The sequence below is a fragment of the Giraffa tippelskirchi genome, chromosome 10 (genome assembly GCF_054371585.1).
Source record: "Giraffa tippelskirchi isolate mGirTip1 chromosome 10, T2T-mGirTip1v1.2.pri, whole genome shotgun sequence".
Classification (NCBI taxonomy): domain Eukaryota; kingdom Metazoa; phylum Chordata; class Mammalia; order Artiodactyla; family Giraffidae; genus Giraffa; species Giraffa tippelskirchi.
Genome location: NC_137284.1, coordinates 14,068,660 through 14,092,862, shown reverse-complemented (window position 1 = coordinate 14,092,862; position 24,203 = coordinate 14,068,660). Strand labels below are relative to the sequence as shown.

Sequence of the window (24,203 nt, the reverse complement as noted above, 5' to 3'; positions counted from 1 at the left end):
GATGATTGAAGCTAGCATCTGGAAGACACGCCCTTTAAGTGGAGGGAGGTAGGAGGTCATGGGTCAAATGTTTCCCTTCGGGGATTTATCAAGTAAGGAAAACTAAAGTGACAAGATCTTCAGTTATATGGATTCCTATTATCTAAAAATCACCAAAATTTCATCTCATCTTTGTCTAGCAAAGAAGCCCACCTCCAGGGAGAAAACACAGCACCGTTTTTATTAAGAAAGTGCTGTACATAGCAAAAGTGACCTAATATTAAACTACAAACCAAGGGAGCTTATAGATAATGGTGCCAACCGCAGTTGAACAGAAATGCTCCCTAGCTAGTATTTTCAGGGGATGGGCCCCATGCCCAGTGTTTCCACATATTTTTCTAAGATGTGGCTGACTGTGTTTGGTAAGTCACAGATTAGCTGGGGGTGTAGCCCTCCCCTGAGGGAACCCTGGGCTGAGCTCCTGTCTGGGGATGTTGAACAAAAGCAATGGTAAGACTGACTATAACCTGGGTGAGCATCCAACTTCAGAGGAGTTTTTCCAATGCCCATGAAAACAAAGCTCCATGTGAGATGTGCATGGCTGAGCCCTAGGAATCTGTGCAGGGAAGGGGGATAAAAGGGAAGGGAACATACGTATCCTTTTCTCATGAGACACCATGGGATTTCTCCCAGCAGGTTTGGTATCTGAGTCTGCCCAAAAAGCCATAGGTATCTTAGGAAGGATGGAGCCCACAGCAGCACTCAGATCATTAATGAGATGCTTCTCCTGAATGCTGAGGAGCCATAGGTATCTTAGGAAGGATGGAGCCCACAGCAGCACTCAGATCATTAATGAGATGCTTCTCCTGAATGCTGAGGCCAAATTATTTTCACCTGAAGTTTAATACATTCCTGGAAACCACAAGGAGAACAGCTCTGAGGAATGTCCCTTAATGGCAAGTGATAGGGAAAAAAAAAACTTGCCGCAATTCTTGGCAGCCACATAATTACCTAAATCAGAGATGGAAAATTATATCTGGAGCCAAAAATATGACTTCTTCATTTATTCCTCATGCCAGGGACACAGCTGTGGCAAGCAGAGATTCTATTGGCCTGGCTGGGATGATTCAAATAGAGAAGTCTGTTCTTTGCAGAAGGTGGGGAAACGTACATCATTCTGCCATAAAGAAAGATGGTTAGGCAACTATCGAAAATGACTCGTTTAGCTCCTTAAGAAAGTGTGCTAGTTGCTCAATTGTGTCCGAGTTTTGTGACTTCATAGCCCTCCAGGCTCCTCTGTCCATTGGATTCTCCAGTCAAGAATACTGGAGTGGGTTGCCATTTCTTTTTCCAGGGGACCTTGGCAACCCAGGGATTAAACCTAGGTTTCCCGCACTGCAGGCGGGTTCTTTACTGTCTGAGCCACCATGAGAAAGTGTGTGCAGTTGTGTGAGAAGTCAAAGGCTAGTGTGAGTGCTAAGAATGGACATCCCCAAGGGGAAGACAGAATGGGGAGGAGGAAGAAATGAAGACCGCATATCCTTAGGATTTTGCTTGGAAGAAGAAATTGAGGTTGCAAGGGGCAAAAACCAGAGCCCGAGGGGTAGGAAGCTCAATAAAAGCTATTGAGATAAGGGAAGCTCTTGGAACAAATGGGCTTCCCACTGACATTTATGAAGAATTCGCTGACAACTAAGTCCTCCAAGCTTGGTGGAAAGTATCAGAGCAATTTTGGAAAAGCGGAAAGAGGCAAAGTCAATGACACCAAGGCTATTGACTCTTTTGCTTAAAAATGGCAGGACAGAAAATGTTAGGCATCGGAGGTCCTTAACACTCTTGAATTCAGGCTTTAAAACACGTATGGGGATTGCACAGGGAGGCCAGCAGTCCTGGCTGACAGAATGAAGCCCGAGGGCCCAGACCTTATAATAAAGGAAGAGCACGCGCTGCTTAGTCACCCGAAGTGAAGAGTGGAACATTCACAGCTGGGCCATAGTCAGGTTTCCCAGCACTCTTGGATAAAGACAGGACAATGTGCGACTTCTGGATGCTAATGTTATGAGTCTGAGGTCACACATTAACCATGTGAGGAAGAGGGTCGTCAGACAGGAGAGATACAGCCGGGGACAAAGTCAAGGTGTCCTCCCAACTATTTCCTGCAGGTGTTAATCATGCATTTCCGGTCTTAAGAAACAATACAAAACAGTGATACAGAAAATTCTGGGCAGTGACGTATGTGGGGCATCACTGACATGGGAAACTCAGACAGGGGTAACTGTATTTCTTGACACAGGGAAAGTCAAGAATGTAACTGTGGAATGGCTGTATTGGGACTCAAGAGGGTGAGCACAGGCGTCCACCCTTTAGTTACAACAGCACACCAGCTACTCTGCAAACATGCCTTGGAGGGTGTCACAGCCACAAACCTCTCTCCCTTTTGTCTATCTGCAAATCTCTACTCTTCTGTTAAGTCTTATCTGAAATAGCCCCTCCACTCTATAATATTCCACTCTGTCCAGGTAGAATGAACTGGTCCTCCGTCTCTGATGCCCTGGTGTTTTCTATAAACGTCTGTGTGAGTCTTCTTTTGTTGCAGGACTAATGACCATAAATGTAAGCATTCACGGTTTTCAGGGATCAAGAGCCCTTATGAATTAGCTAGGTGGTCTGTGTAGGACCTCACAAGGCTGAAATGGTGGTGTCAGCCAGCTTTAATGTCACCTCTAGGTTCCAATGGGGAAAGACCATTCAGTCTTCCGTGGGTGACTGGGAGAATTATTGCCTGGGTACTGAAAGGCTGAGTCCAGTTTCCTGCTGGCTGTCAGCCAGGGATCTAGAAACGCTGGCATCTTCATTCCCACCAGGTCACCTATTTAAGCGATATTGCTCAGAGCACAAGCCCTGAAACCCTGATGCACAGCAGCAGGCTTGCAGAACCACAGGGAGGCCAAGTCACCTTTGACTGCCAGCAGGACCAAGAGTAACACACTTTATAAAAATTTGACAGTCAGATGGAGGCAGCGTTTTGAGAATTTCCATGATGACTTGTACCAAGAGACAACATATTTTTATTGCCAGGTTTGTTCTGTGAGTTTTACAGCTGGTGGTGATCAGCATTTGCGGATCTTTCAGAGAGGTGGGCACATGCTTAGAGGATTTCAGCATTCCAGTCGCCATGGCTACAATGATTGTGAAATGGAGTATCAACCTGGATCTAAGCATCTACAAAAACCAGTGTGCCATGCACAGCAGCAGCAGAAAGAACAAAGAACAAAAATGTTCTGGGCTTTGGCTCTGGGGACACAGAGACACGATTCCCTTAATGGTGGGCCTTTCTGACAGAGATGCGGCTGCAAGCAGTGACATTCACCACCCCACCCAGGAAGTTGAAAGCAAAGTTGTGAAGGGCCAGTGTCCCCAGTCCTTCCAGGGATCAAAGACAAAGCCCTGGAACAGAGACAGTGCAGAGGATACTTCAAGAAGCTCCGACTAGGTTTCTGCCAGCTCAGAAGCTGGGGATTTCTGCCTGCAGAAGCTATCATTTCCACCCACAGGCTATTGATTTAACTTAGCAGACTTATTTCTTATTAGGAAAATCTCATGACTTATGAAGCCAGGGCTCAGAAGTAATCCTAACCCTGAAGTCCTCAAAGTAAACACTTAATTCCAACCAGACTTGCCTAAGAACTCAGGCAAAGAAAGTCACCCTGTCTATGGAACCCAGAGACCTCTTCTTCTATCCTTTGGGACTTGGATACTTTTGCTGCTGATGGGAGAGTTCCCACTGTGCGGACCACGTCAGCTCTGTAAAGCGAGGCTGGGTCTGGAGTCACACCCGCTCCTCCTCGCTTTGACCTTAATGTCCTTTTGCACCTTCTGTGCAGATGTGTTCAGTTGCTCAGTGGTGTCCGACTCTTTGCGACCCCATGGACTGCAGCACGCCAGAATTCCCTGTCCCTCACCATCTCCTGGAGTTTGCTCAAACTCATGTACAGATGGAGGAGGGAAGAAAAATCTAATCCTGCTCAAGTCTGGCCACCCCAGCTCCCCCGTCAGGGGAGGAGCAATCCAGGTGATTGGGGATGTGAATTGTGCTGCCTGGCAATCGGGTAAAGGATTTAATGGAAACTAAATGAGCAGGGACTTCCCTGGTGGTCCAGTGGTTAAGACTTTGTCTTCCATTGCAGGGGGTGTGGGTTTGATCTCTGCTCAGGGAACTAAGATCCCACATCTCTCATGTTCAAAAAACCAAAATATAAAAAAAAAAAAACCAGAAACAATATTGTAATAAATTCAATAAATACTTAAAAAATGGACCATGTCAAAAAAAAAAGAGAAAGAAGCAAACAGAAGCATAACATGGACTATCTGGACCCTGCCTCAGCCTCCTATTTCCAAGAGGAAACTTGAGTTGGAGCCACACTTCTCCATGCCCTGCTCCCCTGCCCAGCTCCCTCTCACTCACACTCACTCTTACCGGAGGAGAGGAGAGCCCCATTGGATTGGTCTGTCTAGGAGAGGTCCTGAGCACCTGTGCTCTGGCTGGACAGGTGCCCCTGGATCCAGTGACCCCCTCACCGCCCGGGGAGCAATGCCGACCAGCAGGGGCCCTGCAATGGCGATGCTAGTCTGTCCGGGGCTGCAGGGCATTTATCACCAGGGACACAGCTGACACTGTCATCTGACTTAGTCTAGTTCTCAGTCGGTTCAGAATCCGAAGGGCAGAGATATGACTGATGCTCTCCTCTCCGCCTCCCCTCGTGGACAAGTAAGAAGAGCACAGCGTTTGGAACCCAAGACTCGAGTCACTGGCTGTCACCTTGAGCTCTTCTCGCCAGTGCTCTGAATTTCTGTGCCTCATTTGTAAAAAAAAAACAAATAAGAAAAAAAGAGTTAATAAGTTTGCTCCTTAGCTGGGGTCATGCAGAGTTTCTCACGACAGGACAGCATGTTCCAAATGCCTACCGTTAATGAACTCAACCTATTTTGACTTCCCATAAAAATGAAAACAGTAAGTGCTTTACAGATACCAGAAACTAGCTGCTGATAGACACTTATTTGTCTTCTTTGTTCTTTCATTTCCTTCTTTTTCCTTCCTTCTTGTGTCCTTTCTCCTCTTGTTTTTATGCTGGGTTTCTCTGCTGGCATTTTCATAGAGGTATGAAGCTTGAAAAGGATTTGAGTGCTTTTCTTCCTAATTGAAAGAATAGTTTCAGTAGAAGACATTTTGCCTTAAAAAAACTTAAAATGCCAAATCATTGGGGAATAAAATAAGAACTGATAGAGTGGAAAAAAAGTGTAGGGGATTCAGATCTGAGTGTGAAAATTTAAATTGAGGAGAATCTCTGCAAGATAATAGGACCAGCTACAGGACAGAAGCCACTAACACTGAATTGCTGTGGCTCTGATACGCTCTCCTGGAACCTGTGACATGTAACACACACACAGAATGAGATTCAGTAGCTTGTGCCAATGGTTAACAACCTGTTTGGATATCAAGACCCTCCACCTTCCCTACTCAAGTTTACTTTTATATAAAGAAATCAGCAGCATGTAAATGAGGTTTTTATTAAATATAACAGCAACTGCATACTTCTCTACTATAGCCAAGACATGGAAACAACCCAAGCGCCCATCGACAGACAATTGGTTTATGAAGACATCCCATATGGAATACCACTCACGCATAACAAAAGAAGAAACATTGCCATTTGCAGCAACATGGATGGACCTAGAGATTATCATAGTAAAGTGAAGTAAGTCCAACAGAGAATGACAGATACCATATGATACCCCTTGTCCGTGGAATCCAAAACATTGACAGACTCGCAAACATAGAGAATAAACTTATGGTTACCAAAGGGGGAAGGAAGGAGGGATAATTAGCAGATACAATTATGAGATTAGTCATGCTAATTATGGGATTAGCAGGTACAAACTACTACATAAAAAATAAACAAGTATTTACTGTATAGCCCAGGAAACTACACTCAATAACTTTTAATAACCTATAATGAAAAATAATCTGAAATATATACGCATAAATAGCATGCTTGCGCTCAGTTACTCAGCTGAGTCTGACTCTTCGCGACCCCATGGAATGTATGTAGCCCGCCAGGCTCCTCTGTCCATGGGATTTCCTAGGCAAGAATACTCGAGAGGGTTTCCATTTCCTTCTTTAGGAGATCTTCCCAACCCAGGGATCAAACCCACATCTCCTGCATCTTCTGCATTGGCAGGCAGATCCTTTACCCGTGAAGCCATCAGGGAAGCCCACATGTACACACTGGCTTCCCAGGTAAAGAAAATATATACATATACACTGAATCACTTTGCTGTATGCCTGAAACTGACACAATATTGCAAACCAGGTGTACTCCAATGAAAGGTAACAATTTAACAATATCTAGGTCATATCATTTATCCAGCCCACACTGCCCTGGGGTCTGGGTCTCACAGGTTGGGAACCAGGACTTACTGTCTACTGGTGCTATTAGGACCACACATGATTTCCTTATTACAAAAACTACTACTACTAAGGATGTCCGGAGAAATCACTAAGCACTTTGTGTAGATCGCCGTGTTTAACTCTCACAGCCTTTGTGAGTGAGGTAAGACTTTGGAGAAGAAGGAACTGAGGTCCAAAATGTCAAGTAACTTGCCCTTGACCTGAGATTAGGAGCTTACACTGAATCTGGAGCTTGAATTATTAACCTTTATGTGACATTTATTTCCTTACCTATAGCTCTGGATGTAAAAGAAAACATGCAGAGAGATGATATAAACTAATTAAGTGATTCCATCTTGGTCACATCAGTGAATAATAGAAACAAACAAACAAACAATGATTTTGAAGAAGATAAAGTTATGGTAACAAAGACCTCGGGGCAGAGGGAGAGGAATCTCCTCATGAAGGTGAAGTAAGAAGAAAAATGGGAATTAAGAAGGGGACAAGGAGGCCGGGTCTGAACATTTATCCTCCCTGTTATTCATGTGGCTGTGACTGAAATGTGATGGGTAAGAGTGAAGAGTGTCTGACTGAAAAGGAAAATAGTGGAAAGGAGAAAGAACGCATTACTATACGTAACAACACATATTTTTAAGATTACACATAGATATATAACCCAAGGAAGGAAAATGTTTCAATAAAATAACAGGTGGAATAACAGAGATTGGTTGGAGGGAGTTTTTTGGTGGCAATTGTACAAACAAGAGATACTCTTGGCATAAGGGGGGGTCTGTGGTGACCCCTGGGAATGCAGCTGTTCTGAATCCCAGAGATTCAACCAGATGTCAGTTTAGAACAACAAACCTGATTCTCTTCACTTTCATGGAGCAAGGGGTACTCTCCCCTCGGCCTCTTGGGGCCTCTGATTCTGCTGCCTTCTCCCCAACACCGTCTCCCCAGCCAACTGTATGAACATCCTGCCCTGCTCCCAGCTCCCGGCTCCAACATACTCCCATCCACGTCTACGCTTTTGGAGCTGGGTGCTGTGTCACGTCTCGAGTGTTAATCAATACCCCACATGAAAATACAATCTCCTTTCTCCCCATTTCGCATGAACTAAAGCCCACGGACACCTATGGCCACACGCAGGCAGACTGTCCTTCCTTCCATAAGCCAATCTTCACCGAGGTAGAGATCCTGAGCCCTGTGCCAGGGTCTGACAATGAACAAACTGGGCACAGTGCCTGGTCTCACGAAGTTATGTCCTAGTGGAAGACACCCTGAAGAACACAGATGATCAGAAGAATAAAACCAATGGAGGGACAGTACACGTTACACGTGAAACAAGACGCTTACTAATGAATAGGACGTGGGGCTGAGAATAGTTTAGGTAAAGCTTTTGGGAGAAATTTCTTTTTATTAGCCAACTTTTATTTTTGATGGCACTGTGTCTTCATCGCTGTGTGCAGGCTTTCCTTGTGGTGAATGGGGGGTACTCTCTACTTGTGGTGCATGGGCTTCTCATGGTACTGGCGTCTCCTTTCGTGGGGCACAGGCTCTAGAGCGCAGGCCCAGCAGTTGTGGCGCATATAGAATCTTCCAGAACCAGTTGGCATGTGGGTTCTTAACCACTGGACCACCAGGGAAGTCCTCAGGGGAAATTTCTTAGAAGAGATTATATATAAGCTGAGACATAGAGGATGAGAAGGTACAAAGCATTCTAGGCATAGGAAACTGAGTGCAGTGACCCGAGGGAGACAGGGGTGGGGCTTGGTTGGCACAGTCTGGAAGTGTCCGGGGCCTGGCAAACGATGGAGAGCGGGAGGAGGTGCCTTTGGAGAGGAAAGCAGGGGTCACATCATGAAGATGCTCAGATGTACCCTGACAAGGGGTTATGGTTTTAGAGTAACAGAAAGCCATTGGAGGGCTGAAAAGGAACAACGGTGGCATCTGATTTACACTTTTAGGTGATTTATAGGCTCTTCTGCAGGGGAATGGACTGGAATAGGGCGAGAGGGGAAGGAGGCACCTGTGTTCAGAGGAGGAGGCACTCATTTTGCTACTTCTAGATGCAGATGCTATATGTGCATGAAGACAGGCATGGTGGGGCTCAACAAGGTACCACCACCAATAAGGAAGGAGGACTCTGATCCGCTCTTAACCTCCCTGTGTCTCAATTTCCTCCATGAGGTGATAGTAATCATACTTACCTTTCCGAGTGGTCATGATGATTGACCAGATTATGTGGGTAAGGAATCTGGCATGTGTTGATTGCTGGCAACTTATTAGCTCTTTAACTATTACAATTACTTTTAGGATCTGGGAGGGAGGGAGTTGAGCTGAGAAGGTTAGAACAAGGTAATTCATAGGAAGTAACAAATTCAAGCTCTGCTTTCCCTCCAACTCTCATCCGACTGTAGGTCCAGAACAGTAGTGCCCACAGGCACCCACAGAAGCCCTCGTCATCTGCAGCCATTAGTGTGTTTCATCTTCACCATAGTCTCACAGTCATGTAGATATGATGTCCACAACTGACAATCTAACTATGAGGCAACTGTGGTCCAAAGGAGTCAGGCAACCTTGCTCAAGGTCACCTAGCTAGTGGTAGAGCCAGAATGCAATCCAGATCTGTCTGTTTCCAAAACTCAGGCTCTTCTCACCAGGACAGCTCCTCCAGGGCACACACCTGCACCCCAGACACATCTCAGGTTCGTAGGATCCTTCAGCACCTGCATGTCTCAGCACAGGGCATCCTAACTATGGAAGGTCCCCAGGTGACAGGGGGGAAGAAAGAAATCTGCCCACTCCCAACCCTATATAAAGGACAGAACAGATCCGTTCCATCTGGTGTTCTATAATGCACAGCCTTGCCAGGTAAAGTCTGGAAATGAGGTTGCACCCACTGCTGAGAACCAAATGCTCTATAGCTAATTAACCACAGAGATTTGGGAAGGAACCCATTAAAGGGACCAAAGACAGCATGAAGGAAAAGCAAATGGTAATGTTGTGGCTTATTACTGTTATTGCCATTAATATTAATATTAATACTATTATTTAGTTTTATTATTGCTTTGATACATCATTATTATTGCTGTCTCCTAGCATCTTCTGCATAAATCTATCACCAAATGTTTTAGAGGTTTAATATCCTTATAGTTATGTAATTAAACAAATAGAAATAATAGTTGCAGAATTGCAGAGTTACATAATTATAGCTCTGCGGTGGAAACAATAAATAAAACTTACATGCCTCCATAGCAGTTACATTAACAACAATAGAAACATTGAAGGCTGAAGCTGAAGAATTATATAATGGTTACATAATTAAATAATAAATTATCCCAGAACTACAGGGACATGCACTATATAAAGCAGCTTGCAGAATGGAGGAGAAAAGGAAATTGTGAAGGGATCCAAAAAAAAAAAAGATTTGCCTATGGATCCCAAGCAAAGCAACATGAGCCTAGGAAGAAGAACCTGGGGTGTATAATATGTTCTTCTGGATTCAGACATGTGTATGGATTTTATCACACCCAGAACACAAAGTAATTTGTTGAGGGCTATAAATTGCTTGAATAATATAATCCCCTTAACTGAATAGCTTATCGCATGTGGCATACATTTAATCTCTGTGTTTTAAAGTATCTCAAAATTTAGCTTTAGTCTTGGCTAAATATTCTATCACTACTTTTCAGCTGCTTGCATTGAGTCAGTGACTTGCGTGCACACCAAGGATGGGGAGCTTGCCAGAGGTTGAGAATGAGACTGTTTGAAAGTTATTGGAGATTATTGAAGCACTCAATCACCTTCTCACAATGTTTCTTTGGTTGCACTATCACAATATTAACATACTCAAATATTTGGAAAGACTAAGATGCTTGATGTTAAATCAAATATCCGGATGACTGTCTGACTTGCTAATTTTTTTTATCCTAAAGCTTTGCAGTCAGGCTGCCTACGAAGAAGGCAATGGTACCCCACTCCAGTACTCTTGCCTGGAAAACCCCATGGACGGAGGAGCCCAGTAGGCTACAGTCCATGGGGTCGCTAAGAGTCGGACACGACTGAAGCGACTTAGCAGCAGCAGCAGCAGGCTGCCTAGGTTTTATAGAAAGGTGTGTTCATCGAGGTCCGGAGGGAGGGACACCCTCATACACCTGAAGTCATAAACTTGGGCACCTGCTCTAAAGACTGAGTTCAGCTGGGGAGGCCGGAGTGATAGCAGCACATTTTGCAGTCTGAACCCACCCATCTCCCTGAGTGTCAGCAGATCGAGCCTGTTGTTGGAAGGGATGGTGCAGTGGGTGTCCCCGAATGCCAGCAGCGTGTGGTTGAATAAGCACACAGCATCGCTCAGCAGCGACAGTGGGGAGGCAGAAGTCTTCTGGCCAGAGCCAGCGGGGACAGAGCCATCAATGCCAACCTCTCTGTAACGCACGTTTCAAGGAGGCTCTCACTTCTCCAGCAGACCTGTTCTGAGAGCAGCCAGGCCGGGCCATTATCATAATGGGGTCACCTGGGAGGCTGGGAATAGACAAGGGAGCAGTCTATTGGGGAGAAATAATTGACTCCTGTCTTGTTACTAGACCAGCTTGACAGGCAAACCTAGTGACTGCAGAGGATGACCTCAGAGGGGGCCTGGGCCAAGGAGAGGCTGGGAGGCCAGGGCACCTGGTGGCCCAGGGGACTGTGGGCTGATTGTCCAGTGTCAGACCCACAAAGTAAGGTCGTCATTGTCCAGCATGCAGTTCTGACTTGGCCCCATCCAACAGGGAGGCCACACTGCCCTTTGGCCTGTGTCTCTGAGCTACAATGATGAAGGACACTTGGAACTCGGACCCCTTGGCCTTGTTTTGAACCTGTGCCCCAGTATCTTAAATCCAGCGATTGAGATCATTTTTATCACCCCCTCCAACCCCACTGAGGAAGGTGAAAGTAACGTCCTCCTCCAGGTCAGTAGGACATATTACCATCATCCCATCACCCCTGGGCTTCCTCACCCCTTGCTATAAGAAAGGAGGCAAACAATGTCCAGAGTCCAGTTACTATTGAGGGAGCTCCTGGAGGCACTGAAGTGCTGCTGAAGGTCAGGGACTTTGAGAAAAACGAACCTGGCATACATGAAAGGAAAATAGAAATGGAGACAGGGTGGCTAAGAGAGCTCTCTGGAACGGAGCGGAGGCCATTGAGGAAGCATGACTTACATACATCTCAGCCTGGGTGGACTCTGACCTTCTGACCTCTTATTGTCCTGACAAAGGCATCCAGGACACCTACCAGAAACACAGAGTACTTATCGGGCCCGGCCCTAACACATCTCATGAGTCCTTAATGACTGAGTTTTGTCAATCACAATTTTCTCTGGGCAACTTTAACAGCCCCTGCCTGACGCTTTCTCTTCCCCATTATACTCTTTTGGTTTTACCCAAATCTGCATCTCCTGAACCGCAATTCCTAAGATCCCAAGTCAAACTCATCACTCTTTGCAGCCTCCATGTTGATGACAGTTAGACATGGATTAGCACCCACTGCAATGGCAACCCACTCCATTACTCTTGCCTGGAGAATCCCATGGACAGAGGAGTCTGGTGGGCTGCAGTCCATGGGGTTGCGAAGCATGGGACATGACTGAGCGACTTCACTTTCACTTTTCACTTTCATGCATTGGAGAAGGAAATGGCAACCCACTCCAGTGTTCTTGCCTGGAGAATCCCAGGGACAGCAGAGCCTGGTGGGCTGCCGTCTATGGGGTTGCACAGAGTCGGACATGACTGAAGTGACTTAGTAGCAGCAGCAGCAGCTCTAACAAAAGACTGGGGGGCTTGAACAGCAGAAATGTGTTTTCTCAAGTTCTGGAGGCTGGAGTGTGAGGTTAGGCTGCCAGCAGGGCCGGGGTCTGGTGAGCCCCCTTCCTGGCTTGCTTCTCACTGTGACCTCACCTGGCTCTTCCTCCCTTATGTGGTGAGAGAGAGAGAAATGTCTCTCCTTCTGTTCCTCTACTGACAAGGGTGCTCATCTCATCAGGAGGGCTCCATCCTCTTGACTGTATCAAACCCTAATTACCTCCTTAAGGCCCCATCTCAAAAACCACCATGTGGCAGGGGAGTAGGGCTTCAAACTATGGATTTGGGGAGATACAAACGTTCAATCCATACAACCCCTGGGTTTGAATTTCAGCTTCCTCTTCTTATTAGGTGTGGATCCCATAAGACCTTGATTGCCAAAATACCAGTTACCTTCCCCGTATAATGTGACAAATGGGTTTCCCAGATGGCTCAGTGGTGAAGAATCTACTTGCCGAGTAGGAGATGCAGGTTCCATCCCTGGGTCAGGAAGATCCCCTGGAGAAGGAAATGGCAACCCACTCCAGTGTTCTTCCCTGGTAAATCCCATGGACGGAGAGGCCTGGTGGGCTACAGAAGATGGGGTCACAAAAGCCGTTTATGACTTAGTGACTAAATAACAACAACATAATGTGACTAACAGCACCTCGTACATTGGCCTAGCCTGCAGAGAAAACCTCTGACGCACAAGGGGTATTAAAACTGTCCGTTTGGTCCCATCTTGCTTGCTTCTTTCAAGGAGTCTCTGATCCGCGGCAGCCTCTCTTTTCCTCAGCTGTTCCATCATAATGCTACCCCCACACGGAAACAGTCTCTGCTTTGGTGAGTCTCTCCATCCTGCTGAACTGGTCTGGGTTGTAACTTAAAACACCAGAAAGCAACAAGAGCAGTAGGAATCACTCCCTAGGAACTGAACAAGGCCTCCTCTGCCGGGGACCCACTGAAAACGGAGTCACCATAACAGGACCTTTGGATAGATACAGAGGTCACGGACAGAGCCCTGTTCTCGGGCTATGGCTTCCGGGGAACAGGGCTCCCCAGTCCACTCACCTTCCTATACCCCCCCACCCTGGGGCCCCTCCTGCCTCACTCGAGAGTCCGGGTGTCCGCAGCGCCAAGCCGTGTCTCAGGGCCCGGTTTCCTTGAGTCTTTTCCCGGAGCAGGAATCCTGGCCCCTCCTCCCCAGCCCATCACCACTGCCTCTCATCAGAATGATCTCCATCAGCTTCTGCCAACGTCAGTGCATCGACACAGCCCCGCGATCGACACCTCCCGGGACTAACGTCTTTGTCCTGAGCTCGGGAATCAGGACGGAACAGATGTTTTAAGAACTCCATAAATCCGTGAAGATAAAAAACCACCCACCCAGCACTTTTTAACAATGCACCATGCTGATGAACCAGAGTATCAGAAATACCAAAATAAATATAAAATCCCACTGAAGCCTCAGAATAAATCTTAGGTTTTTTTTTTTCCTCTTATAACATACACTAGATATCATTTTTAATATTCAGTGAAGACCTGCAACTGGGAACAGAAAGTCCATAAAAACATGACTGCTTCCTCTGAAGTGACCCAATGATCAACTGCATTGAGTGTGACTCACCCCCCAATTGCTCCCTGAAAAACCCATCTCACTCTCCCCATACCTGCTCCCTCTCCCCCACACCCTGTGTTGTCATGCAGCCTCTCATAACTCCTTGCTGAATTCCAATGTGGTTTTCTAATTAGCCTAATTAATTTTCTGCCCAACTTAATAAGACTGTCTCTGGTTTAGAAATAATTGGACTTCCCAAACACCATTTTCCCTCCCTCTGCTTCTCAGTGGTGAGTTGTGATCCAGCCTCCTTTAATAATTCAAAATTAGCTTCTGTTTTTCAGATGATGGGTTCATGTTCAGAGAGTTATTTAGTTTTTTCATTAACACTCTGACATCACCCTCTCCCTCCCATGAAGAATACCTTAAAAAGCACTAAACATAAAATGAAACTTGGATTCCTTCCTGGAGAGAGAAATCCATTTGGGATCAAAGTTACAATGGATTCTTTCTTCCGAGCTTATCAATTTCAAGAAGGTAAATGAGTGGCCTGGGTGAAGTATACGCTTTCCTGAACATTTTGGTAGCAGCTATGAAAATAAGCCCTGACAAGCACAAATATTAACATCATGAGAAAGGTCTTAAACACTGTCAGGCAACTAGCCTCCTGCGGAAAAATGGCCTTCTTTCTAATCGCTTGCAAATTTGCTTTATATAGTTATGAATTTGTTACTATATGCAAACAGAACTGTTGTTATAAACTCATTCTGCAAACAAATGAGTTAGAAATAAAAAGAGAAAGAGATAAGAGCTAGGAGAAGAGGGTGATGAAAGACCAGTTGTTAAGCCAATGAAAATGTCCATGTTCCAATTCTGACTTGAATAAGATCTGCAGGGTTGCATAAATTGAATACTGTCTTCTGTTTGCTCTCGGGTTCCAGAACGCCAGGCAATCTTAGCCTCTCTAGTATGGGTTTTGCAGCCCCAGGAATACTTCACTGGAAATCATGAACATGGAGCTATTTTCTCGTTCTCTAAAAAGCCTGAAGCATTTTGTAGAGGACTTATAAATATGGCAGTGAACAGTGCTACGGGGAAAAGAGCATAGTAAGATGGTGTGCTTTCAAGCTTTCCCTTGCTCAGCTGTGAACCTGCTCATTATGGCTGCCATGTTCTCTGTGGAATCACAGAGGTGTGAAGGTTTTCAAAGAATCTGTCCCAAACAATAGCTACAGAGGTGCAGCCCTGTGCTTCCTCTTTGAATTATACTAAACTAAACTTTTCAGAGATAAAACGCCTGGAGTGCTTAAGGTTGTCTCCTTATGTCAGTGGAGATGGGTGATCTGTTCATGTTCCTGCAGTCACTGCTTCTGTTAGGACACATCTAGGTAGATAAATGTTTTAAGACTGTATCATTCAAAAAGCTCTGAGTGTGCCAAACTGGTAAGTTTGGGGATAATAATCTTCTCTTAAGAAAAGAATCTCTCTGTCTTTGTCTGTCTCTCTCCCTCCTTCCTCAAAGCATTCTGAGGATGTTGCTTCAAAGACAGCATCTTGTAGAAAATGTGAAGTATGACTCAGCTTTTTTCAAATGTAAATAGCATTCAATTTCCCACCAATGTCCAGAATGAGACATTTGTGTATTAATGCGGCCACATCATCAGAGTGTGCTACAGAGGATGAGATGGTTGGATGGCATCACCAACTCAATGCACATGAATTTGAGCAAATTCCGGGAGACAGTCGAGGGCAGAGGAGCCCAGTTTGCTGTGGTCCAGGGGGTCAGCAACAGATTTAGCCACAGAACAACAAGAACAACAAAGTAGTGGGGGAAAAGATAGAAGTTGGATTTGGGATCAAAGATGAAAGTTAAAAACTGGTACCATTTGTAGCTAAAAATTTAAATGAACCACCAACTAGAACAATGTGAAACTATATAAAGTCGTCTGTAGTGGACTTAACATCTTGGACTTTTCTGCTTGTTGTTTAAGTCAGGTCACTTGCTCTCAGCAGAAAACTGCGATGTCCACTGATCACTGAGAGCTCGCTCTTTGAAACATGACCCATTTAATCCCATAGACTATTCAATGAAGGTCTGTTTAAAATTTGAAGCTAGCAAAATAATACTAAACATTAAGCCCTTAATCCAGATTTTATCCATAGAATACATTTTTCGTAACTGTGTTTTTAAAAATGTTCTCTGCTTTTTAATTTGAGGTGGGTTTATTTCCTCCCGTGTGTGTTAGTCGCTCAGTTGTGTCTGACTCTTTGTGACTCCATGGATTGGAGCCCACCAGGCTCCTCTGTTTATGGAATCCTCCAGGCAAGAACACTAGAGTGGTTAGCTATTCACTTCTCCAAGGGATCTTTCCAACCCAGAGACTGAACCCTGGCCTCCTGTGTTGCAGGCAGATTCTTTACCATCTGAGCCACCAGGGAAGCCCCTTATTTCAACTGGGTGCATTTTTGCTAATCTTTGTTCTGTTGCCTCTGCCTTGGTTAAGTTTCTCTGTGAGAGAATTAAATTTCCCTGAATCCTGATTTTGCATGAATACCTTAGGGATAACTTCCTTTTAAGAAAACAAAACATCAAGGAGAACGACAACAGCCAACCGAAGATTTAACTTTCAGTCACACAGTGGAATCTGGAAGAACTTTGAGTCCTGGCATGACTGCCGTGTGCCCTGAGTTAACAGGAGTGTGTTCAGTCATATGGCACCGACTGTAGAACTAATCTGTCCACCCCTGCGGATGGATGCTAGAAGAGCAGGAAGACAGTCAGTTCCCAAAGCTTCTTCTGTCCAAATGTGCCTTGACTATGCAGCTACATGGGGCTTCCCACGTGGCACTAGTGGTAAAGAACCCACCTGCCAATTCAGGAGGCATAAGAGACGCGTGTTTGATCCCTGGGCGGGCAAGATCCCCTGGAGGAGGGCATGGCAACCCCCTCCAGTATTCTTGTCTGGAGAATCCCCATGAAGAGTAGCCTGGTGGGATACAATCCACAGGGTCTCAAAGAGCTGGACACAACTGAAGCGGCTGAGCACAGATGCACACACATGCAGCTACACAGATTCTGCCTCACCCATCCATCCTGTTAAAGTTGGCAGAAATATTCTGGGGGAAATGGCATGTCCAGGTGCATCCATCAGGGGCCAGACAGGCAGAGGGGATGTATGGCAGGCCTCCAACAGAAGGAATTTCACATGAGAGCTAGCTATCAAGTTGTTGGAAAAGTGAAGGAGTAGATGATAATGCAACCTATAAATCAGCAGCCAGAGGAACTCTCCAGCAGGCCTAGGACTGAAGGGTCAAAGAGAGAAATGATGTTCCCAGTGCCAAGAGCTGCCCAGGACTGTACTGGGCCAGGAGAAGTGGCCCAAGGTCAGCCCCGCCTGCCCTGCTGAAGGCAGAAGCCATCACTCTGGGCTCCCAGGTGGCACTGGATGCCTTGCTCCAAGCTGCCTAACCAGCCAAAATTTTATGGCTTGTAGAATTACTGGATCCCCTTTCTAAACAGAGCCCCTAGTTCTGCTTCGGTGACCTCCCACGGCAATCAACTGCAGAGCAGATAAAGAAGCATTTCCTTTTAATGGCTGGGAACTCACTGGCCATAAATTTCCCCAAGTGCCCTCAGGTCTAAGCCTTGCTGTCAGGGGAGTAAGCAGTTTTCACTACCCTCCTTGCACATTTTTCTTCCTTTTCCTTCCTGAGATAAAATGATCCCCTAATTGGGCAAACCTTTAACAGAAGGAGATCCCTCTCATTTCTCCAGAGTGGATCAAGACCCCTCTTTATTCCTCCTCAATCCTACACGCCCTTCCTTTCCTTTCAGAAGCATCAGTGGACTGTGAAAATGACATTTCAGCCTGATTCTTAACACCGCCGCGCCGATCCTCGCCTGTCCACGAACACCAATGAGCATGAGGGATGCTGATGCAGTAACCAAGATGCCCAGAGCCCCTTTCAGAATCAGGGTCATTGTCAGCAAAGAGCTCCTTTCACCACAATGTTATGGTTCCTGGAAGTTGAGACACTGCCCTCTACTGGCCAAACAGGGCAGCAGCAGGAAAAGAAGGCAGTTCCCCAGACTCGGGATGCCAAATACCTGGTCCTTCCCTGGCATTCCTAGAATCGAGCTGTGAGCCGGATGTTATTATCCTCACTTTACAGAGATGTTTAACAACTTGTCCTAACTCTCAGAGTGAGTTAGGAAGCAAAGTTGGGATTAGAATCAGATCTGAGTCACTACGAAATCCACATTATTTTCACCGTATAACATTGATTCCAGTTTTCCTTGTGAAGAGCATCATACAATGCAAAATATGCTGCAGAAAAAATCTTCCCACGTGTGAGTTCAAGCCTTCTGGTGGTGATATGGTACGCTGGAAGAGTTGCAAGCTTTAGCAAATGAAAATACAGGACACTCAGTTACATATGAATTTCAGACAAATGACAATTTTTGTTTTGTTTTGTTTTTACTATATGTGTGTCCCAAACACTACACAGGGCATACTTTTTTTTTTAACAAGGCATACTTATTTTGCTAAAATTGTCATGTACCACAGATTGCAATTTGGGTGGTCATCCTGTATTTTTCCTGGCAACCCTAAATGTAGTCCATCTATATCTTGATGCCTTGAGCTTCCAGCTTCACTTTGCCATGACAAACTGAAAATGTCATCAAGGAAAAAATAATCCATCTCTCCTCTGCTTCACCACCGGTCTCCACTCCCAGGAGCACTGGAACTTCTCCTCAGCCAAGAAGGAAACCTCTACATATGACCATTTAAGACTGACATTCCCTGATGTGCCCAGTGGAGATTTGGTTTACAAATCTTTTATCAGGATGTCATAGATAAATGCATATATACATACATATCATGTATATATGATAATATATATATATATATATATACACACACACACACACATACCTACACACACAAGCTTTAGAAAGTATTGATTTCAGTGTATATCTCTATGAGTTTGATGAATGTATGTGTACATCTATATAACCATCACCCAAGTCAAGATACAGAATATTTTCATCACCCCAGAAAGTTAACTTATATCCTTTGCAGTCAATCCCTACTCCTCAGTCAGCCCCAGGAAACTGCCAGTCTGCTTTTGTCACTATAGGTTACTTTTGCTTTTCCTAGGAATCCATAGAATGGACTTAAAGGACTGTAGCATCTGTACTCTTCAGCATCTGCCTTCTTTCTCTCAGCGTAATAATTTGAGATCCAGCCCTATTGTTGCCTGTATCAATAGTTCATTCCAATTTATTGCTAAGTCAATTCCATATACAGATTTACCATCTTCCATTTGGGCTTCCCTGATAGCTCAGTTGGTAAGGAATCTGCCTGCAATGCAGGAGGCCCCAGTTCGATTCCTGGGTTGAGAAGATCCCCTGGAGAAGGGTAGGCTACCTATTCCAGTATTCTGGCTTGGAGAATCCCATGGACTGCATAGTCTATGGGGTCGCAAAGAGTGATCAACTTTCACTTCACTTCACTTCACGTATCCATTTACCCAGTGATGGACATGGATTGTTCCCAAATTAGGCTAATAAAATTAATACTGTTGTTAACAGTTGGGCACAAGTCTTTGTACAGATGTATAATTTTATTTTGCATGTCCACCATCACCGTACATTCATGCTAGTCACTCCAGATGTAGGCCAACACCTGGTTATTGTGGTCAGTCTTTAAAATTGTTAGTTATTATAATAGATGTGGAGTGATATCTCATGATCTTTTTGGTTTGCACTTCCCTGAGGTCAAGGCTATGATTTTTCCAGTAGTCATGTATGGATGTGAGAGCTGGACTATAAAGGAAGCTGAGTGCAGAAGAATTGATGCTTTTGAACTGTGGTGTTAAAGAAGACTCTTGAGAGTCCCTTGGACTGCGAGGAGATCCAATCAGTCCATCTTAAAGGAAATCAATCCTGGGTGTTCATTGGAAGGACTGATGTTGAAGCTGAGGCTCCAATACTTTGGCCACTTGATGCGAAGAGCTGACTCATTGGAAAAGACCCTGATGCTGGGAAGGATTGAGGGCAGGAGGAGAAGGGGACGACAGAGGATGAGATGGTTGGGTGACATCACCGACTCAATGGACATGGGTTTGGGTGGACTCTGGGAGTTGGTGATGGACAGGGAGGCCTGGTGTGCTGCAGTTCATGGGGTCACAGAGTCGGACACAACTGAGCGACTGAACTGAACTGAACTGAGGTCAATTGAGTTGTAAAACATCCAGAAAAATAAAATAAATGCTGGTTTCTCCATCATTAAGCAAGCATCTGATTCAAAGTGGAGTGGAAATTCACTGAAGGGTGAGTGGGAGTGGAGTAGCAGAAGCTAATTCATGCTTTCAAAACCCCACCCAGACTCCAGCTCCAGGGAGGAGAGGGGTCTGAATGAGGCTGGGGTGAGATGTAGGTCAGTGGCTGCTATGGATGATGGAGGTGTGGGCTGTGGTGGAGAGAGTGGACATTTGGGAGTCCCAGCTGAATTCTGGAGGTGAAATCAACAGGATTTGCTGATGACTTAGATGGCAGGTGGGCTTCTCTGGTGGCTCAAACGGTAAAGAATCTGCCCATCATGCAGGAGACCCTGGTTGAGAAGATCCCCTGGAAAAGGAAATGGCAACCCACTCCAGTATTCTTGCCTGGAGAATTCCATGGGCAGACAGAGCCTGGAGGGCTACAGTCCAAGGGGTCAAAAAGAGTCGGACACAACTGAGGGACTAACATTAGATGACAGGACTGTAGGAAAGGGAGGGTAACAGGCCGCTGGACCTCTGCCTCAAGCAGGTAGGGAGACGAGGTACCAAGCAGAGAGTGAAGAAGACAGGGGGCTGAACCGAGAATCCTGCAACTGTTACAGTAACTTGTATGGCAGTGAGCAAGGCTCCAGGGAAGGTGATAATCTTGTTGCCAGAGTAACATTTTTCCTGACTGCAAAAATAAAGACAGTAAAAATACATGAGTGTGTGGCCACACACCTGGGGCTTTGTGTAATGTCCTAGGGTCTCTCTCAGTGGACGCTGCCTAACTGGGGAGACTCAGAGCCACTCCACACAGATGGGAGTAGACTGTGTCCTGTCCAGCCCGATGGACTTGGCAACACCTAGCCTCTCAAAAGGAAATGTCAGGCAGGTATTCTAAAAGACAGCTTTAGAGAGAAATAGGAACACTACGGTAATTGCTGCTGCTTCTCTGTCACATGTAAGCAGGTGCCTAATGGCTTGTCACCTGGGGTCTCCTAAGTGGGGCCTTAAGTAAACAGACCAAGGAGCAAGCACCCTGCCTTCCTTTGCTGGGCATCCGTGGAACTGCTCCTCTATGAGAGATTCTGCCTAAACATGGCAGGAGACTTGGACAGCAAATAGGAGGCAGTCCAGTGGCCCTGTACCCAAACCAGCGACAACACAGCAATGTGAGTGGAGGCACAGATCTGGATCTTAGGGCCTAAGGTGTCAAGGTAGGACCTCCATCTAATAGGCCAAATTCCTTACACTGGAAAAAGGGAAAGTAAGCCTTCCCTTAGTGTTAGTTCTACATCCAGTAGTCAAGTATGGATATGAGAGTTGGACCATAAAGAAAGCTGAACACCAAAGAACTGATACTTTCAAACTGTGGTGCTAGAGAAGACTCTTGAGAGTCTCTTGGACAGCAATGAGATCAAACCAGCCAATCTTACAGGAAATCAACCCTGAATCTCCATTGGAAGGACCGATGCTGAAGCTGAAGCTCCAATACTCTGGCCACCTGATGCAAACAGCCGACTAACCCACTGGAAATACCCTGATGCTGGGGAAAGATTGAGGGCAGGAGGAGAAGGCGGTGGCACAGGACGAGATGGTTAGATAGCATCACTGACTCGATGGACATGAATCTGAGCAAACTCTGGGAGTTTGGAAGTGAAGGACAGGGAAGCCTGACGTGCCGCAGTCAGTGCACGGGGTCACAAAGAGTCGGACCTGACTGAGCAACTGGACAACAACAATTAATAATAATAATAACTGCCAGGCTCAGTGGGTGCTTGTTCTGTGCAGCTACAGGGCTGAGCACTCAGCAAGTTCTGTGCATCTACTCTTCAGGGCAGTCCTGAGAGGTATTACTGCTATTCCTTTGTTGTTCAGTCACTCAGTCCTTTCCGACGCTTTGTGACCCCACGGACGGCAGCATGCCAGGCTTCCCTATCCTTAAACTCTAGGAACTGTGGTTTCATTTGCCCAAACTCACCTTCTCAGGAAGTAGCCAAACTGGGGTTTAAACTCAGGCTCACGTGACTCGCAAGCCCTGTTCCTGATGACAGTGGCTCTTGATGATGAATATATTCACAACGGACTTCACTGCGGATGAAGTTGGCCGCGTGTATTACACCTTCCCCAGCGCCCACTGATGCTTCCGTGGTTGACCAAAGAGGGTTTAGGATTCCGGGATCTAAGTGATGAGGACATGGACAGCTCCGTGCTCTTTTTATCCAGCCAGACCAAACAGGGGGTCCTGCTATAGGGATGGGGCCAAGAGCAAGGCCTCGCATGGAGGTCAAAGACCCCACGCTGCTGAAGAATCCCCTCTGTAGCCCCCTTGGCAGCACACAGCCCCACGCGGCCCCCGGGCTTTGTGCAGAGGACCCGGGCCTCCCCAGGGAGCAGACAGAGCTAGAGTCTACCGCTCGGTCCCCTCCCATCTGTTCTGCAGAGCGAGGGATTCTGAAAAAGCACATCAGATTAAATAAATTAAAAGAATCGCACCCCCGTGGGAACACTCTCAAAACAGAAAGTCATTTGAACCGATGTACGATTCACTTACAGCCTCTCTCCGTATAGGAAATGAATACAATCAAAATCAAATCACTCCTCACTGGGTGTAGTAAGAGGCGGTCCACAGCCAGGGAGCGCGGGAGGAGGAGGGGAGCGGGTCACAGAAGCCACAGTGTTTACAAAGCCATTAAGGAGAATGAATAGATCCAGCCTGGTCCCAAAAGGCAAAGAAATGTGAATGTTCACGTATAAATAGAAAACGTTTAGAATGTTATTAATTCAAGGCAGAGCTCCAGCCTCTGGATGATGGCTGTCTGGGTGTCTGGTTGGCTGCAGTGACCCCTGCTGGTAGGAACCACTCTCTGCTGCTCTGGCCCCTTATTTTCAGAACCCCCGGAGGTTCTAGGGATGCAGGGCTTCCCTGGTGGCTCAGATGGTAAAGAATCTGCCTATGGTGTAGGAGACACAGGTTCTATACCTGGATTGGGAAGATCCCCTGGAGAAGGGAATGGCAACCCACTCCAGTATTCTTGCCTGGAGAATCCCATGGACAGAGGAGCCTGGAGGGCTACAGTCCATGGGATCGCAAAGAGGCGGATATGACTAAGCACCTAAAACTTTTTACTTTCAGAAGTTTCAGGAATGAGGGGGACGCCTGAATCCATGTGTACACACTACATGGTACACACCCTGGACATCCACCCCAGAGCACTGGCCATACCCCGTGACCTAGAATCTAATCCAGTACCTGGCACACATAAGCCCTTAACAGAGCTGGTCCAACGACTGCATGACCAAACACACACAGCTCTACTGTAGCATCAAACATATTTGTTCCTTGGTGCCTTAATCTTGGGGGCTTCCCAGGTGACTCGATGGTGAAGAATCCACCTGCCAGGCAAGAGACACAGGTTCAATCCCTGGGTTGGAAAGATCCCCTGGAGAAGGAAATGGCAACCCACTCCAATATTCTTGCCTGGAGAGTCCCATGGACAGAGGAGCCTGGCGGGCTACAGTCCATGGGGTCACAAAGAGGCGGACACGACTGAGGGACTAACACAGATGACAGGACTGTAGAAAAGGAAGGGTAACGGGCCACTGGACCTCTGCCTCGAGCAGGTAGGGAGACGAGGTATTAAGCAGAGAGTGGGGAAGATGGGGCAAAACCAGGATTCCTGCAACTGTTACAGTAACTTGTAGGGCAGTGAATGAGGCTCCAGGGAAGGTGACAATCTTGTTTACAAAGAGTCAGACATGACTGAGTGAATAAACAACAGCAAACCTTAATCTCACATGAACAGTAGCACTGAAACCTCTTAACCCTCATCAGTGGATTCTGCTAAGAAGAAAGCTGTGTCGGGTAAAACTAAAGTCACCATGAGAGGTGACAGGTGCCCTGTGACACAGACGTGATGGGTGGCTGGTCCTGGAGCAGGCACGCCTGAGGCCCCAGGATGATGAGGGGCTTGCCAGATGAGGTGGGGTGGAGGGGGGCAAGATCCTGTGCAAGCGGAACAGAGCATCAGGGGCACTGGCAGGACAGGTGCACGGGGCTTTCAGGACGGATGCGGTGTTGCTGGAAGTTCCAGTGGGAGGGAGGCATGGTAGTGTCTGTGTTTGA

The 24,203-nt window shown here is 46.3% G+C and overlaps 1 protein-coding gene and 1 long non-coding RNA gene across 4 annotated transcripts in view; one reads left to right on the top strand and one right to left on the bottom strand.

The window, feature by feature from the left end:
• NTM (neurotrimin) overlaps positions 1-24,203 on the bottom strand; it is a 961,781-nt gene that overhangs the window by 571,693 nt on the left and 365,885 nt on the right. The gene's annotated exons all lie outside the window — the stretch shown is intronic.
• Positions 11,075-13,708, top strand: LOC145524876 (uncharacterized). The gene is made up of 2 exons (XR_014067911.1): positions 11,075-11,379; positions 13,010-13,708. It is a non-coding gene; the product is annotated as an uncharacterized LOC145524876 (long non-coding RNA).